Genomic DNA, 6302 nt, shown 5'->3' with positions numbered 1-6302 from the left:
TCATGAGGGATACAGCCTTTTTCCAGCTAAACTTACTTTTTTACTCCAAAGTTTCCTCATGGCACTTTTCATTTCTGCATTCCTCAGGGTATAGATTAGTGGGTTCAGCATGGGAGTTATAAAAGTTAAAACCACAGTCATGGATTTATCAATGGGAAAGGTGGAGTTGGGCCTTGCAAACAGGAAGATGCAGGGGACAAAGAATAAAATGACCACAGCGATGTGGGACACACAATTGTAGAAAGCTTTGCGCTTCCCTTCCAAACTCTGAGTCTTAAGAGAGTGTAATATGACCCCATAGGAAAGCAGGAGAGTAAAGAAGGTGACAGTACAAATCGCTCCTCCATTAGCTATCATAGAAAGTCCAATGACATAGGTATTGGTTCAAGCAAGTTTCAATAAGGGATACAAATCACACAGGAAGTTGTCAATGACATTGGGTCCACAGAAAGGGAGCTGATAAATAAAGAGAAATTGAACCAATGAGTGAAGAAAGCCTCCAATCCAGGCCACCAACAGCATGAGAACACAGACTTGACGATTCATGATGATCAAATAATGAAGAGGCTTACAGATGGCCACGTATCGGTCATAGGCCATTACCAGTAGAAGAATGACTTCAGCACCAGCAAATAAATGATCCATAAAAAGTTGAGCCATACAACCCTGAAAGGAAATGGTCTTTTTCTCAGATGGCAAGTCAACAATCATTTTGGGAGCAATGGCAGTAGAATAGATGGTATCTATAAATGATAAAGGAGCCAGAAAAAGTACATGGGGGAACCCAGGGACTGGCTGGCCATGATGGTCACCATGATAAGCAGGTTGCCCATTATCGTCACAATGTAGATGAGTAAGAATGTGTCAAATAAAACTTTTTGGCCCTCAGGGATCTGTGTGAGCCCCAAGAGGATGAATTCAGTCACATTTTTCCTATTTTCCATGTGTTCTTCTGAAGGTATTGGACTAAGCGGTCAGAGCCTATAAACAAAAGGGTCAATGATAAATTTGAGATTATTTGTCAGAAGCTCCGTGTCAAAGATGTAATGCCTTACTCATCCATGATTCCCCTGACCACACAGAACAGCTCATTAGAAAAGGAGCGTTTAGAATCTCCTCCCTCAATTATCCTTTTCATTTTTATGAAATTTATTGCTTTAACCACAATGACAAGGTTTCAGGCTTCTAACTGGAAGGTATGTTTGAGTGGATATATATATATATGTGAGGTATATCTATTATACCTCAAAATAGAGATATTTCTAGAGAATGTCTCTTAAAAAGACTAGATTTTTGACATTTATATAGTATTTCTCTTTTTCTTTCCTTCCAATGGACTTTTCCTTCCATGATCTATCAAGAAAACAGTCTTATATGTGTTGACTTTACTTATATGTTTATGTAAATTAGTACCCAGTATATGGAACATAAAATTACAGTCTAATATTTAGATATTTGCCATTCTGAAACACTCTACTGTGAGCTCCTAGAATCCAGGAATAACTCACTCAAAGAACCAGACACATTGTGAGTGCTCACTAAAGGTTTATTAAATTTTATTTAATTAAACTGAATTTCAAAGCTCAGAGATCAAGTGCATGGAAATAAATGCATTAAAATCTTCCCAGCCATGAAAGTCCAATGAAAGAAATGTTTTATTTGAAAACACACAACACACACACACACACACACACACTGAATTTTGATCTATTGCAACCTAGGTCATTACAGGAAAAATTAAACAGGTAATACAAACCAAAGTGCAGGGGCACTGCATAGGCATTTTCCCCACTTTTCACATTTGTTTAAGACTGATGATGGCTAATTACGGATTAATTCACAATGTAAAAATAAAGACTCCGGGCAAAATCATGGTGTAGTAGAAATAATTCTACAGAAAAAAATCTGAAAATATTAGTTGATTTTTAGTTTAGTCACCTCGGGAAAATCACATCCCACCGTATAATTCCTTATTGCAAATCTAATGATCCTTCCAGATAAATGAGTTTTTGGATTCTTATCATTGACACATGTATCCTAAACAACATGATGACATTTTTGCTGGTAGACCATTTTTATATAAATCAGGTTTAGTATGTGCTAAAGATTATTTGATTATTGAAGTAATCAATACATAAGGGTTTTTCCATATTATTAGTTTGTGGCTATTTGAAATTATGCCAAATATAAGATATTCATTCTCACTTGAGTAAAATAGATCAAATCATCTGTTGGCCATTTCAGATGTGATCTAGGTCCAATTTTATGTGTCATATATACAAGTTTGTATTAGCAGGATTATTTGAAATATGCTCTGTGTTAGTGATGTTCATTTGTGATGGTCAGGAGATTATTCTATCCTTTATGCATCAAAGCAAGCCAAGACATACTCAAACATCAGAGAAAGAGTAAAAGCATAGACATAAATAAAATAAGAGATAACTTAGCAAAGGCAGATGGAAATATGTAAAGGCCATAAGCTGAATGAAATATTGGTAAGCATTTTGGTTGAGGGACCTGAATGAGTTGAGAATAGAAGAATATCAGATTCCCAGAGCTGTCACTCAGGAGGTGGCCTGGAAGGTAACTCAGCATCTGTGTCAGCACTTGCTTCTAGGAATCTTTATACATTTGGGCCAAAGAAAAATGAAAAAATCAGATTTTAAACTTTAGAGATAACTTCCAGTAGGACAATCTCTCCTGTTGACCTTTTTGTACTTGTAACATTTATTTGTTTATAGCATTTCAAGTACTCAATAAATATTTCAGTTACTAAAATGTTCTTAGGAGGATTACTATTATTCTATTGAAAATTATCACTTTGAATGATTCCAAATTCTGTATTTTATCAATATTATATTTTATGAAAAATATATATCTGATTCAAACATTTGTAAGATACTTCAAATTTCTTAACATATTCAATGAGAAAAAGTAAATCATTTAAGAAATACTCAAAAAATGTGAATCCATGATAGGTATCCCACAATAACAATTTTTACAATATATGAAAACTCGTGTTCTGAAAAGTCTGGTGACTAGGTAAATTTATGGACCTACACATACACCTTATTAGAAAGGGTCATTTAGTGTCTATGGAAAAAGAAGTTATGAATTCCATTAGGTACAAGATCTACAGAAACTTAGGGAAAATGCCAATATCAACTTCTGCCTGTGAGTTAATTACATTAATATGCCCTTATTTTCAGTGTTTTAAAAATATAGTGAGTAAAACTGGACACATCCTGTTATGTACCAAGTTGATCCCCTAATCTACAAAAAGGTACTTCAGATTAAATTAGTTTTAATGATACATGTCAAAGAGCTACGGAGAAAGACAGATGGTGAATTTTCACATGGTAATGTGAATGTTATTTGGGGCATATGCACGAAAGAATAGAAATCACAGATCGAAACAAATATTTAGACACTGATGTTCATAGCAGAATTATTCACAATAGCCAACAGATGGAAACAACTTAAATGCCCATCAATTAAAGAATGAATAAACAAATTGTAGTATACATATACAAGGGAATATTATTCAACCTTAAAAAGCAATGAAATTGTGATAATGGTAAAACATGAGTGAACCTTGAAGACATGCTAATCAAGACATGAAAACGACAAATATGTTATGATCTCACTTTTATAAGGCACATTTATGGGCACCACAACACTGGTTACCAGGGGCTGGGGCAGGGGATAAGGACAAATTATTGTTTGATGGGTATGGAGTTTCAGTTTAGGATGATGAAAAGGTTTGGAGATGAGCAGTGATCATGGTTACACAACAATGTGTTATGTGTATTTTACCATAATAAAAAATACTGACACAAATAAAATATCAGAACATTTTAAAATACTATATACAAGATAAAATTGTAAAGAACTATGGCAATCCTTATAATTATTAAGAATGTATTGAGATGTAAGATAATGATTGTTGTATTCTCTAAATTGTATAAAGCAATCTAAATGAAGTCATTATAAATACTGAATATAGTCGTGTTATACTGTTATGTTGTGCTATGCATTTTCTGTATTTCAATATGTAATTAAACAATTCTAATTAAAAACTTGGAGAAAATTATTGCCATTGTACTTATTCTAATAATATTCTATAAAATGAAGAAAATGTGTATGCTGTCTTATTCTTAGAGGTTCTGGCATGAAACACTTGAGATTAAATGATAAAACCTACTTTTTAAGAAAGATACAAAACTCATTCAAATAAAGTTGATTTTGCTCCTATCATAATAGCAGTAAAAATGTTTTTGTAAATTTTTTACCTGGGTTTTTATTTCCTCCTTGGTCACTTGTTCCAAATCCATACTTCTGCAGTTTTTCCTTTGGTCTTAGAAGATTACTGCCTAGTTTGAAGAAGATAAGTCAGGATTGTCACCCTTTTAATCCAGGCATGACTGCAAAGAAAAGAAGAGGCCACATGGTCGCTAAAGGTGCAAATGTTTTGTCACACAGGGATGTATCTCCTTTTGCCTGAACAAAGCATGATCATCTTCTTCAACTTTTGTAAACATTTTTGTTTGGATGATGGGATCATCCAGAGTTGGTTTCAGGAATAAGCAGTTGATACGACTCACAAATCACCATTTTAGAAACTTGTAATTGAGAAAATATATATTAAAATTAAAAAATTTAAAACCTCATTATTATGTTTACTGATCTCATGGATGGAACGAAGCTTTTATAGCATTCTTAGTCAATAGGTACAAGATCTACAGAAACTTAGCATTCTTAGTCATTCTTCATCAATAGTGCATTCTTAGTCAATAGTGCACAAAGATAAACTAAAAACTGGGCTTTGTTTTGAATATTTTAAAAGCACTCATATGTTCACATGACTGCTTTAGTATGGTTCATGTCTAGTAAGGTAATGGCTTTTATTTTACATTTGACAGTAACATTAATACCTGAGGAGAACTCTTCTCCCAGGTAAGAGAAGATATGACTTAATCAACAATGAACAACAAAATATTTCACTGAGTTGTTCAAACTGTTTGTCCCCAAGGCTGCTTATTCCAAATTAATTCACTGAGGAATCATGCCCCAGAGAACAGAGCCCTCTCAGATGATCTTTCCAGGGCATTCCATATTTTTAGAAGTTTTTCCTGGACAATTACTTTAGGATAATTAAGTGCAAAAAATAGCACTGCAACATCAAAGAGCAAGTCTCTTATTAAAAACAAAGACAGAAAGTTGCATGAACAAGATTCCTTTGCTTCTGATTAATAAGTATATATTTGAAATTCTCAACTCTAAGAAGGCACTGGAATTAAATGGAAAGCTTAAGGCTTTGTGTATGGCAAACATACCTAATGAGAATAGCACAAGATTATTGCTAATCAACTTACTAAAAGTTTCAATCTAACACAGATGAGATAACACCCACACATCAAACCCATCTCAGAAATTTTGTCCAGAGGGGGAAACATCTTCCTTAAAAACAACTGCAGAAACTAGTATTTAAGACCCATAATTTTAAAATTATGAAATAAGACAAAAAAAATAAAATTAAATACGGAAATATTTGACATTTGATATTCAGGTGTCTTTTATATAATGATGGCAGTTCCTGAAGTCAGAATCTCTCTACATATCCTCCAATAAAACATTCAATACATAAAACACAGCATGTACATAATATCTCACATAACTAGGACATACAGCATAACTGACACTGAGAATACTATGAATCTCAAATTACCTCTAAATAGAAAAATAAACATCAAGTCCCAGCAGAGAAATCTCTGCAGCTCCAAACAGAGAGAAAGATGAGGGAACCCTGAAGAGACTGTAGAGAACAGAAGAGGGAAGTAGGAAGCCCAAAGGAGATGGAGTACATCCAGAATCACCCACAAAATTGTAAGTCACACTAAGTTCAAAGTCATTAATGAAACGGGTCTGATGTCTGATATAGCAGGATGTTGAGCAGAGGAAAATAATGAAAATATGCAGTACCTACAATGATATTCTCCAAAAGCCATCACTTCTCAGGGATATGATGATGAGTATCAAGGAAAGGTAATTTTGGATGACTTCCTGGTAAAGGAAAGTAAAGAACTTAAAAGAGGAAATTAAAGTCCTGAGGAAAAAAGAAGTATGACAATATCTAAAGGTATTCTAATTCTTCCTTCTTCACTTAAATGTTGTACTACGCAAAAAAAATTATAAAGAAGCCACCTATGAACTAAAAATCTTAGAAGGCACCCAAAAACCTTAATTCTTCCTCTATCTATACAGAGCCTTACTTCAGCACTTCAAAATGAACAGAAGACATA

At 33.7% G+C, this 6302-nt stretch overlaps 1 pseudogene; it reads right to left on the bottom strand.

The window, feature by feature from the left end:
• Positions 1–1025, bottom strand: LOC129481883 (olfactory receptor 4A15-like; annotated as a pseudogene).
• Between the last annotated feature and the right edge of the window lie 5277 nt (positions 1026–6302).

Source organism: Symphalangus syndactylus, chromosome 5 (assembly GCF_028878055.3).
Source record: "Symphalangus syndactylus isolate Jambi chromosome 5, NHGRI_mSymSyn1-v2.1_pri, whole genome shotgun sequence".
Taxonomy (NCBI): domain Eukaryota; kingdom Metazoa; phylum Chordata; class Mammalia; order Primates; family Hylobatidae; genus Symphalangus; species Symphalangus syndactylus.
This window is presented reverse-complemented; position numbering and strand designations above follow the sequence as displayed.